General features: G+C 43.0%; 1 protein-coding gene across 3 annotated transcripts in view; it reads right to left on the bottom strand.

Moving 5' to 3' along the window:
- The window catches only part of MPP3 (MAGUK p55 scaffold protein 3), a 78,383-nt gene extending 68,359 nt beyond the window's left edge, over nucleotides 1-10,024 (bottom strand). For 2 of the 3 annotated variants that reach the window (XM_054014067.1, XM_054014065.1), the window contains exon 1: nucleotides 9,757-10,024. The gene's annotated coding sequence lies outside the window, so the exon portion shown is untranslated. Of the gene's footprint in view, nucleotides 1-6,596; nucleotides 6,764-9,756 lie in introns of all 3 variants that reach the window. The other variant, XM_054014066.1, reaches the window with a different exon arrangement.
- Nucleotides 10,025-13,288: the final 3,264 nt, after the last annotated feature.

The following is a 13,288-nucleotide window of genomic DNA, read 5'->3' on the forward strand; positions in this document are numbered from 1 at the left end:
GAAGGTAGCATAAGTTAGAGCAGGGCGACTTCATTGTACACCCATTATTTCTTTTCTCTATTATGCTTCCCCTTTTACTAGTGAACAATTTCTTAATTTCAAATAGCAACAAACAGTTACTCTGCCCCTCGAGATCACACATTCAAGACAAAACACCCATTATTGAGAGTTGAAAATGGATTGGGGGTTCCAAAACAATCTTTGTACTTTACTCTTGTAAAATTAATTGAAATATGCTTTGCAGAGAAATATGCAACAGCACACAAAGGTTGCTAAGAAAAAAGCCCTGTATCCTTTACTATTTGCACACTACGTGTCTTATTTGGCAAAGTCATTATAGACAGGTCACAAAGTTTCATTCCAGTATGCAGCTGGAAAGCTTGTCTCTCTCACCAACAGAAGTTAGTCCAATAAAAGATATTACCTCCCCCAACTTGCCTCTTTCATTCCAGTGTCATGTGAAAGTAGTTTCAATCTGTTGCCTCTCATCTTAATTTTGTTTATGAAGAGTGCATCCTCAAATACACCTCTACCCCGATATAACACTGTCCTCGGGAGCCAAAAAAATCTTACTGCGTTATAGGTGAAAACGTGTTATATCGAACTTGCTTTGATCCGCCGAAGTGCGCAGCCCTGCCCTCCCTCCCACCCCCGCCGGAGCACTGCTTTACTGCGTTATATCGGGGTAGAGGTGTAGTTCATTTTCTTATTGCTTGGTGGCATTTGTCAGTTTAGTGAAGTCCAGCTCCCCCAGGATTTTACAGAAGTGACTTTACTTTCTGTGATACTAATCTCAGAATAGTATTTGCATTTGCATTCCTTTCTGCTTTGAAATGTCTAATTAGTCCACCTGGGTATTACCGTTCAAAGAAAACTTATCTCAGTTCTCTCAAGCTCATGAATACAGACAGGGCTAAAACTTCATTCAACTTCACCTGCATGTAGTTAGTGGATTCAGTTAGTGTCACACTAATGAACAATGGGTGAGCTGTGGGTCAGAGTTACGAATTTAGCAAAGGGAGAAAAAACAGAAAGTCAAGAAACTACTACAACTATAGAAAAATAAGATCCCCTAGGAAGCATGTTAGTTTTGCAAAATTCCAACAGTAGCTCAATAAAATAGAAATAAGTCTCTCCCACCCCCATGACCTGGGAGTTCCTTGCTGCTGTTGCTTTGGTCTGCATTGTCTGAACAAACCTAATCTACACTGTAAACTCTCTTGGGTAGAGACTGGTCTCAATATCTGTGCCTTGCACAGGGCTGAGCACATTGTCACAAATAATCATAACGAAAATGTATGACGTAACTTGCAAAAAATCTCATTTCTTCAGTGCACTGAATCTGGTTATTTTATTAAAACAAACTAGATATTCCCCCTACTAACCTGGGGGAAAGCACTAGGGTTTTTTTATACCTACATTTGTTTTTATGCTCTGCAGATTAATTACCGGTATTTAATGTCCTGCAGAGGGTGAATTACTGTACGAGGAAAATGTTCCTTATAATTAAGTTTGTCATGCTATGTTAAGCCAATTTATTTTATTTAAATCCCTAGAAAATATTGTATTTAATCCTTTTTTAAACTTTCCTTTTTCTACATAGCTCCAATAACAAGCCATCAAAGTACAATCATTTGAATAACCTTCCTCATTTTCCAATATCAAATTAAGCATTAATGCAGGCAAAGGTTATGTATTAGATGAAACCAAGTGGTCTCATTAATGTCAATGGGACTATTCATGTGCTTGAGGCTTAACATACAGTATGCTTTAAGCACTTTGCTGGATCACGCCCAGAGCGCTCAGCCCCTTGCAGGATTGAGCTCTAATGTTGTCCAGTAGTCCCCCTGGCCCAATATCCTGCCTCTTACCATATCAATAGTGAATGCTAAGAGTTTCCTCCAAGTTATGTTTTGTTTATTGGGATGCAGACTTTCATTGTTACAATTTATAAAGTGGGTACGATGCATGATCTTGGTCCAAATGATATAGGTATTACCTTAGCAAGTTTTAAATTTAACCTTCTCTTTCACTTGCAATAATGATATCCTGTTTGGCATTCTCATTATAGTATTTCTTCTGTTTTAGTTTGCTGGCATATTGCTGCTTGTAACGACTTAAGGCTTAACTGTCTGGTACAAGAGGTTGGTACCAAGTTTTTTGCCCTACCCATAATTTTCAGAACTGGTGATTTAATAAAGAATTGTGATATGCATTGTGATATTCTTACAATGCTAAATATTGATTCTAGCCTCCTGCTGTAAGTATTATGAAATGTCATCTGTAGAGAAATCCATCAAATGCAGAACCCACAAAAAAGTATGATTGGAGGTGACTGGGCTTTTTCTGTAGGTCATCAATCTAAATTTATTCTCTGAGGTTGTTGTAAGGCTCAGCTGAGGCATTTTGTGTTTCTTGTTTTAGCTTCTCAAATACTGTTCTGGAAATGGGTTGTGTGAGTTTTTACTTCAAATTCCTTTAAAAACATGTCTGGTTTAAGAAGGCCTTTCCAGTCCCACATTCCAGATTGGACAAGGAGTTTAGTGATAATTGTTTTAAGTCTAGGCAGTGTTTTGTGCAATAATTTCTGTATTGTGATTTATAATGGCTTATGATCGGTTTCTACCTAGCCTTATTTTTCCCATAAACATTCATGAAACAGCTCACTACCTAAAAAAATTGCTAGCTTTTCTTTTCAATATGGGCACAGTTCTATTTTAGGTTAGCCAGTGCATTAGAAGCAAGTGCTTGATCTTGCAGGCAGGGCCGGCTCTAGTGTTTTTGCCGCCCCAAGCAGGAAAAAAAAAAAAAGCCGCAATCGGCGGCAGCTCTACCGCCGCTTCATTCTACAGCGGCAATTTGGCGGCAGGTCCTTCACTCCGAGAGGGAGTGACGGCCCCGCTGCCGAATTGCCGCCAAACGGCCGGACGTGCTGCCCCCCTCTTCATTGTCCGCCCCAGGCACCTGCTTGCTACGCTGGTGTCTGGAGCCAGCCCTGCTTGCAGGACAGGCCCCTTACCCATGTCAGTTTAAATCAACTGAGATCATAGGTTCTTTGCTGATCTCAGAGTATTTGAGTGAAGATGTGACTGTAACAAGTTATTTTCATTCCCAAAAGCTCTTGTTTTGCCAATCATCTTTTTGTCATTCTGAACTATCCTCACTCAGCATTGTGAGTGGAGCACTTAGCTGTAACAAATTTGGGATCAATATGCTTAGATTAACATGCCCATGAATCTTTGAGGTTTCTTTGTTTTGGAGTCTTCATTTGTACAGTTGCTGAGTGTGTGTTCTACTCATTCAGTGAAATCTGGAATTTATTTCCTGTTCAGTTTCAGATTCTTCTCTTTGGCATGCTGCAGAACATTTTGAGCCTGTGGTTGAGGTGCTAATCAATTTCACTCCAAATCAGTAAAGTTTCACATACTGTATATAAATTAGCATGTTAAAATATATACTGTATTTTGTACATATCTATCCAAGAGTACTTTACAAATTAAAATTATAACTGATATCAATGAGACAAAGTGTGTAAAGTAATATATTTTATTGGACCAACTTCTGTTGGTGAGAGAGACGAGCTTTCCAGCTTATACAGAGCTCACCTGTGTAAACTGGAAAGCTCGTCTCTCTCACCAACAGAAGTTGGTCCAATAAAAGATATTATCTCACCTGCTTTGTCCCTCTACTCTCCTGGGACCCACACAGCTACAACAGTACTGCATACAACTGATTTCAATAACACTTTAGTAAATATTAGCTATAAAATCAGTTAAAATACGGAGTGCCTATTAAGAACCACCACACAAACTACATGAAAAAAAGAACTTCTAACCTCCACATTAGAAAATGGATGTTTTGAGCATTACCCTAACTACTGACTCAAAATGTTTTATATAAAGATCATGAAGGTACATTTGTTTGCTTTTGCTGTAATCCGGAACCTAAAAATTTACAAGATCTTTTGAATTTTGAGGGCTGAACAAAATAATATCAGTTCAATTCAACTCTGATTATTGTAGGAACTGGTAATATAGCAAATCACTTTTTCTGCTCAAGCAATATTGAACATATGGAGTTAAATTCTATATTTGGGTACACTAGTGTAATTCATTGACTGAGCAATTTTCATAGTCCATGGTTTGAGGTTCTGTCAGTTGCCAATGTTAATTACTGGGCAGTGTTTACATTTTAGCCAGAGTCTGCTGACTTTCAGGTTGGGTTTTTTTTAATAGTAAGGAAGTTGTTTGTTTGGGATGTCCAGTTTAGGCAGCAGGGTATGTGGCTATTGTTACTCACGGATATTGCCAGTATAATTAGATTTAGATGACTAAACTTTATAACACTCAAAGATTTTTGAGAAACACCAATAATGACTGCTCTTCTTGGAGCAGACAGTCCTGGAACCCACAAAGGGGAGAGGCAATTCATGATGTAGTCCTAAGTGAAGCACAGGATCTAGTCCAAAAGGTGAATACAGCTGAACCACTCAGTAATAATGACCATAATAAAATTAAATTTAACAGCTGGGGAGGAGGGTGAAAACCACCACAGTGGCATTTAACCTCAGAAAGGTGAATTACACAAAAATGAAGACGCTAACTAAATGGAAATTAAAGGGAACACAAGAGTGAAAAGCTTGCAAGCGGCAGGGAAACTTTTTTAAAGCATCATAATAAAGGCTCAAATTAAATGTACACCCCAAATTAAAAACAAGAGTAAGAGGACAAAGGCCGCCATGGCTGAACAACAGAGTAAAAGAAGCCATTAGCAGCAAAAAGGCATCCTTTAAAAATTGGAAGGCAAATCCTACTGAGGAAAATAGAAAGGAGCATAAACTCTGACAAGTCAAGTATAATTATACAGGCCACAAAAGAATTTGAAGAGCAAAAGTCTCAAAAACTAACAGCAAATTTTTGTTAAGTACATCAGAAGCAGAAAGCCTGCCAAACAATCACTGGGGCCAATGGATGATCAAAGTGCTAAAGGAGCACTCAAGGAAGACAAGGCCATTGCAGAGAAGCTAAACGAATTCTTTGCATCGGTCGTCACTGCAGACGATGGGAGGAGGATTCCCACACCTGAGTCATTCTTTTTAGGTGACAAATCTGAGGAATTGTCCCAGATTTAGGTGTCAACAGAGGAGGTTTCGGAACAAACTGATAAATTTGTTATCAGCAAGTTTAAGAAGTATGGATTGGCTGAATGGACTATAAGGTGAATAGAAAGCTGGCTAGATTGTTGGGCTCAACAGGTAGCGATCAACGGCTCAATGTCTAGTTGGCAGCCAGTATCAAGCAGAGTGTCCCAGGAGTCAGTCCTGGGGCCGGTTTTGTTCAACATCTTTACCAATGATCTGGATGATGGGATGGACTGCACCCTCAGCAAGTTTGCAGATGACACTAAGATGGGGGGAGAGGTAGATGCGCTGGAGGTTAGGGTTAGGGTCCAGAGTGACCTAGACAAATTAGAGGATTGGGCCAAAAGAAATCTGATGAGGTTCAATAAGGACAAGTGCAGAGTCCTGTACTTAGGATGGAAGAATCCCATGCACTACTACAGGCTGGGGACCGACTGGCTAAGCAGTTCTGCAGAAAAGAACCTAGGGATTACAGTGGATGAGAATCTGGATACGAGTCAAAAGTGTGCCCTTGTTGCCAAGAAGGCTAATGGTATATTGGGCTGTATTAATAGGAGCCCTGCCAGCAGATTGAGGGAAGTGATTATTCCCTTCTATTCGGCACTGGTGAGGCCACATCTGGAGTATTGCGTCCAGTTTTGGGTCTCCCACTACAGAAAGGATGTGGACAAATTGGAGAGAGTCCAGCAGAGGGCAACGAAAATGATTAGGGGGCTGGGGCACATGATTTGAGGAGAAGCTGAGGGAACTGGGCTTATTTAGTCTGCAGAAAAGAAGAGTGGCGGGGGGGGAATTTGATTGCAGCCTTCAAACTACCTGAAGGGGGGTTCCAAAGAGGATGGAGCTCGGCTGTTCTCAGTGGTGGCAGATAACAGAACAAGGAGCAATGGTCTTAAATTGCAGTGGGGGAGGTCTAGGTTGGATATTAGGAAAAACTATTTCACTAGGAGGGTGGTGAAGCACTGGAATGGATTACCGAGGGAGGTGGTGGAATCTCCATCCTTAGAGGTTTTTAAGGCCCGGCTTGACAAATCCCTGGCTGGGATGATTTAGTTGGGGTTGGTCTTGCTTTGAGCAAGGGGTTGGACTAGATGACCTCCTGAGGTCTCTTCCAACCCTAATCTTCTATGATTCTATTAACTAAACAGTAATAAGTCACCAGGACTAGATGGTATTTGCACAAATATGAAATTGCAGAACTACTAACTGTGGCATGTAACCTATCACCTAAATCAGCTTCTGTACCAGTTGACTGAAGGATAGCTAATGTGATGCCAATTTAAAAAAAAAAAAACTCCAGAGGTCAACCTGGCAATTGCAGACTGGTAAGCCTAACTTCAGTATCAGACAAATTGATTTAAACTATAGTAAAGAACGTAATGATTGACACATAGATGAACACAGTTTGTTGGGGGAAGAGTCAACACAGCTTTTGTAAAGAGAAAGCATGCCTTACCAATTTATTGGAATTCGTTGAGGGGGTCAACAAGCATGTGGACAAGGATGATCCAGTGGATATAGTGCACTTGGATTTTCAGAAAGCCTTTGACAAGGTCCCTAACCAAAGGCTATTAAAGTAAACTGTCATGGGATGAGAGGGAAGGTCTTCTCATGGATTGGTAACTGGTTAAATGATAGGAAACAAAGGGTGGGAATAAATGGTCAGTTTTCAGAATGGAGAGAAGTAAATAGGGGTGTCCCCCAGAGATTTGTACTGAGACTTGTGCTGTTCAACATATTCATAACTGATCTAGAAAAAGCGGTATACAGTGAGGTGGCAAAGTTTGCAGACAATATAAAATTACTGAAGAGAGTTAAGTCCTAACTGACTGCAAAGAGTTACAAAGGGATCTCACAAAACTGAGTAACTGGGCAACAAAATGGCTGATGACATTCAATGTCAATAAATGCAAAGTAATGCATATTGGAAAACATAATCCCAACTATACATACAAAATGATGGGTCTAAATTAGTTATTACCACTCAAGGAAGAGATCTTGGAGCCATTGTGGATCACTCTGAGAACATCTGCTCAATGTGCAGTAGCAGTCAATAAAACTAACAGAATGTTAGGAACAATTAGGAAAAGGACAGATAATAAATAAATCCATGGTACGCCCACCTGACATGGGAGGCTGAGGTTCAAGTCTATGGTCTGAATCAGACAGAGACAGAATCAGGAGCTCCCACATCCCATGTGAGTACCCTAACCACTGGGCAATTAGCTGCAGTATTCTGGTGTGGGTGGGTCTCACTTGTTCTGATCAGAAATTTCAGCCTGGACCTGGGAAACCAGGTCTGGCAGAAATAGCAAGGTCTCCCAACTCCAGTACAATACCCTAACAATCCAACTTCACTCCCCCGGGGCTTTGCTGGTGAGCCCTTCTTGTCCTAACACTGGCTTCCAGCTAATAGGTTCAGTCCTATGCCTATTAGGTGACTAATAAATTTAGGCAAAACTTAGTGTTGAGCATGCAAATTACAATACAGAGTGTATCATTTCAACACTGAAGGCATAAACTCACTGAGATGCACTCTTCTGCTCATACTGGGCACTCTCCAAAACCCTAATTCATTTTTAAGCTTATTCCTGATCAGTTATTATTAGGGCAGAGGGTTTGACCAGCTTCATGGCCTCGAATCTTTAAATAGGATTCCGACATTGTTTGGCCTGTCCACATTGGATGGCTGAGCTGTATTAGAAATTGGTTTAGCTCTAGTAATTGAATTGTCTAGTTAGAATGACCTCACACTTGGTAAGGCAACTCACATCTTTTCATGTATTTATATCTGCTCCTGTATTTTCCACTCCATGCGTCTGATGAAGTGGGTTCTAACCCATGAAAGCTTATGCCCAAATGAATGTGTTAGGGCTTGTCTTCACTACCCGCCTGGATCGGCAAGTAGAAATCTATCTCTCAGGGATTGAATGATCGCATCTCGTCGGGACGCGACATCGATCCCCGAATTGACGTGCATACTCCACCAGCGCAGGTAGGAGTAAGCGCCGTCAACGGGGGAGCCACGGCGGTCGATTTGCCGCCGTCCTCACAGTGGGGTAAGTCGGCTCGGATACGTCGAATTCAGCTACGCTATTCGCGTAGCTGAATTTGCGTATCTTAAATCGATCCCCCCCAGTGTAGACCTAGCCTCAGACTATAAGGTGCCAAAAGGACTCCTCATACAGACTAACATGGCTACCATGCTGAAATATGTTTATATAGTTTCCAAACTTGGTTTGTGGCTTAACATGGAATGAAGCATCAGTATAGTGGGCATATTTTCCAAGATAGACTGTTTTTAAAAAACAATTGCATTTACACATCTTTCCAGAAATCATTACCTATAACAGGTCAGGAAAGGCATATGAATTATAACATTTTGGGTGTTGGAAACTTCATTGCTGTCTGCTGTTAAGCAGGACTTCAGTTTCTTGGAGACATTATATTTTTGTCTACCTAGAAAATTCAAAGCATGGCTTACTTAACCTTTTACTTAATTATGGGATTTAAGTATAGTATTTTACAGTGTAATGAAATCAAAAGAAATTTGTGTCTCTGAGTTACTGTTATATTAAGCAAGAAGTCCATTGAGCACTGAAAAAAAAATGTAACTATTCAAAACCCCAGAGTGCAGTTATATAATGTGATGCCTTGTTTGGTGCTTAAATACCACAGTGACAGGTGTCTTAAAATAGCCAATAAACCAGATAACTCAAAAGATATATAAACACATAAAAGAAGTGAAATTGCAAGAAACCAAGCACCTAGTGTTATAAAATCTGACACCTGTCAAACAGGGCTTGAGTCTTTAAGATCGTCTAACACTAACCTGAACTGCTCAGTTTATGTTTAGCATAATCTAAATCATTTCCCCTTAATGCAGGCACCCTCCATAATTTTAACCCTTCAATTATATTGTAATTAGCTCAGCCTCTTGCAGTCTCTGTGGAAACCGGATTATGAATTAAACGGACTGGTATTGCCACTTCTTTCCTTTCATCTCAGAACAAGCACGTTTCTGCTGCTTCGTTGTAGCGGAGGATGTCCACCGGCTGGTTTAAAATAAACAAGAGTAAAAAATCCAGCCCACTTGGCCTGGACGCTCCATCTTTGTTTTCACTTGCTGAATTCCTCAGCTCTTTGGGCAGATTAAGTCGGCCCTCGGTACGGAGAGCTGCTCGCTGCATTCATACCAGACCCTGTTTACCAATCTGAGTGAGGGTGAGCTTTGCACTGGCCTCGCCTGGCCCGATGTCATGCTCCTGCCCTGAGGCAGCAGAAATACCCCAAGACGTGGCATAGGCGAGAACCATCACAACCCTCCCCCAGCGAGAAGCCAGAGCCCCTCCGTGCAATCGCTCGGGTCCAGGGATGTCCCCCCGCCACGTGCCCATCCTCCCTCCGAGCTCCCCGGCATCTGTCCTTGCAGGTGGAGCGAGGGCCAAGCGGGAGCCAGCCTCCCCGAGCGGGGCGTAGGGAGCGGCCCGGCCCAGCCCAGCCCAGCCCCACGGAATTCCTCCCCCGATGCCTTTGCTGGGGACTCGCGGAGCGGAGCGCAGCGCGCTACTGCCGCGGTCACAGGGACATGCAGCCGCACCGCCCGGGGTTGTTACCTGCGGGACCCGGAGCTGCCTGCCGGCCGGCGGGGACCGGGACTCCGTGCTCGGGCGGCGGGCTGCCTCCCGCGGCGAGAGGAGCAGATCCCCGGTGTCTGCGTCCCTCTAGCCCGGTGCGCGCCGCGCTCCTGCGCCCCTAGAGCCCCGGAGCTGCACGCACCGCCTCCATCCCTGCCCCGGCTCCGGGGGGTGGGCTGGGAAGCTGGTTTCCCCCCAGTCCCTTTGTGTGGCTGCGCGGGTTAAAGGAGAACACAAGCCGCAGCGGGGGAGAAGGGGGGCGCCAGTCCCGCCCAGATGTGTGGCCTCAGGGCATGCCCCGGGGTTCCTGTAGGAAATGGTGCCAGCCCACAGCGCCATCCGGCGGGCACAGAACCCGCCGCCTCCCTTCCCCAGGGAAACAGGGCAGAGCTAAGAACCTGGGTCTGTGAGTGAACTGCCCGGCTTTCTCCTCTTGGAGCCATGGGTGAATCTAGGCCACTAACAATGCAGCTTTCAGTCTGTTCAGTGTTCAGATATAAGGGATCCCTTCAGCATGGAGTCCCTGGGGTACAATGGGATCATAACAATGTTTACATTTCTCTCTGGTTTTCCCTTGGAATTGTTGTTTGGTGGTTCAAAACTTCCCAAAACATTCAGCTTTCTGCAGGAAAATTTCCAGGCCTAGGCTCTTTCTGAAGGTGACTGTGGAAAACATGAATGGAGACAATATGCACTTTTCTCATTAGAAAAATTTGACTTAAAATTATTTTTGTTGTGGTTACACTTTAGAAGGCAATGGGTGTGGGAGGGGGTGAGCCCAGGGTCAGAGCCCAAAGCCCCATGGCCGGAGCCTGCCACCCACCACCCCAGGGCTGAAGCCAGAAGTCTGAGCCCTACTGCCCCTGGAAAGGTGGGGAACTCACACTGGCTGCCTGCTCCTCTGGGTTTGGAGAGTCACCATGTTAGAGAAGCCTCCAAGGCTGTTCTTATTTAAATTGGGAACTGCATCAACTCATAAGCCTGCCCAGAATCCTGGAGCTGGAAATGTGACAAAGCCTTGTTTGGTCCTTTCATCCCCAGCTGCAAAATCTAGTCTCACTCCTTCCAAAATTTAGTCTGAGTTCAGGGGAATGATTTTCTGTTGAGGTAATACAGAAAGGCTAGCTATTTGCTCCTTTGAAATATTCAAGATACCTGTATATTTATGGCAGTGTTCTAGGTGTGAAGGACTCTGCCATTATACTTGTTTTCCTCTTTACATAGTTTTACTATTGAAACCATTTAAAAATACCATGGGCAAAATCCTGCTTGCCTTATCCACACAAAGTGACCCAATAAAGTTAATGGGACTACTGGTGAGAGAAAAGCAAGCAAGATTTTGGCCCTGATATTAGTTTTTAAAGAGATTTGGGAACAATTATCCAATTTGAATTTCTTGCAACGCTGGGTGGCTTGCACTTTTTCTACCCTTGTTTTTGTATATTTGTTTTAAAGACTTCATAATTTTCTATAGCTATCAGTCATTCATCTCTGGGTAATATCTGGCATCATTCTAAAGTGGCTCTTGTTAATGTATATTGTTCACGTCTGGGTAGATGTAAAATAAGCCACGAGTCAACAAGATTCACAGACTTAGAACGTTTTATGTGGTCAGCACACTTTTGCAATAAAATAGCCCAACAACTTAAAGAATTTGAAGGGACAAAAGATCATTCCATTAATTAGTTCTGGTTTTATTAAAATAAATAAGTCTGACATTGTTTCTGTGAGCCCCTCACTCAGAAGAACAGTCTATTTCTGTACATAAAGAGGGAATCTCCACCATACGAGCTGAGCTGGTTTCCCTTTTATAGGCCATTTAGTCTTCCATAAATATCCTTCTTCATCCGAGAGTAAATAGTGGGTTTTCCTTTTACCAAAAAGAAATGATAGCTTTCTGGAAAGTGCTCCAGTCCTCCATAGTCCCCCAAATGGGGAGGGAAATTAAGAATTTCAGTTTCTGGGAGGAAACCTCCCTATAAAACCAAACTAGTCAAAGGCCTTGTGCCACATCTTCAATTTGGTTGGTTCTGTTATAAAGACTAATGTGATTTAAAGCAGTGGTGGCCAATCTTACAGCCTGAAAAGGTTAAAGAGTATCAGGGGCCAGCCTGCAGTAAAGCCAGCCTCCTGACAACCCAATAAGTGCAGCTGGCCCTGATAGAAGCAATCTAATTTATTGCACCATCTGATTGGCTGCAGGAGTCTGCAGCCTGATACTTAAACTCAGTAGCAGCTATAGCCTAGTGCAGGGGCTGGCAACTTTTCAGAAGTGATGTGTCGTGTCTGCATTGAATCACTCTAATTTAAGGTTTTGTATGCCAGTAATACATTTTAATGTTTTTAGAAGGTCTCTTTCTGTAAGTCTATAATATATAATTAAACTATTGTTGTATGTAAAGTAAATGTTTTTTTTTTTAAATGTTTAAGAAGCTTTATTTAAAATTAAATTAAAATGCAGAATCCCCCTGACCAGGACCCAGACAGTGCAAGTACCACTGAAGCCTTTGGCATGTGTGCTAGTAGGTTGCCTACTCCTGGTCTAGTGACTACTTAATGTATTCAAAACTACAGCTGTGTTTGGTCTTTTCCCTATGCTACTGTCTCTAGCCCCCAGTGCCCTCCTGATGTCTGGCTCAGATTGTGGCTCTACTTTCTGACTGTGACTGCAGGTAACCCTTTGGCTTAGGCTTGTGTTTCTGTCTCGGACCCCCGGCTATGCCTCCTGTGAGTCAGGTTAACCCTTCAGATTAGGCTTTGGTCTTTAAGGCTAGGTCTATGCTATGGGGGGGTCGCCCTAAGATACGCAACTCCAGCTATGTGAATAGCATAGCTGAAGTTGCGTATTTTAGGTCAGCTTACCTGGCTGTGAGGATGGCGGTGAGTCGACCGCTGCTGTTCCGCCGTTGACTCTGCTTCCGCCTCTTGCCATGGTGGATTTCTGGAGTCGATGGCAGAGCGATCAGGGATAGATTTTTATCGCGTCTTCACTAGACTGTGATTGCTACCTGCCAATCCGGTGGGTAGTGAAGACATGCCCTGACTCCTGACTATAACTTCTAGTTTCAGAGGGGTAGCCGTGTTAGTCTGAATCTGTAAAAAGCAACAGAGGGTCCTGTGGCACCTTTAAGACTAACAGATGGACAAATACATTTATATTCAGTGTGTTAGTCTTAAAGGTGCCACAGGACCCTCCGTTGCTTTTTAACTTTTAGTTGTGCTCCTGAACCAGTTCTAACTAGCGGCCTCAATTCTTGCACCAACCATTAGGCAAGACTGCCCATAACTTGGCCACTGACAAAGCACTAAAATCTGCCTTTGCTGATTACATTGTGTGTGTGCCCTTTTTGCTCCTCTTACAAGATACAAAGACTCTTCTGGAAATGTGCTGAGGAGTCCTTGGTGGATATACCACCACCATAGCTGACCCCTACATCTCTAGGGCTTCTGATACAGGGGGCATATTGGAGGGGGGCATAAATAAAACAGCTAGAGTGTAATGCTTCCAGTT

This window comes from Malaclemys terrapin, chromosome 25, assembly GCF_027887155.1.
Source record: "Malaclemys terrapin pileata isolate rMalTer1 chromosome 25, rMalTer1.hap1, whole genome shotgun sequence".
NCBI lineage: Eukaryota > Metazoa > Chordata > Testudines > Emydidae > Malaclemys > Malaclemys terrapin.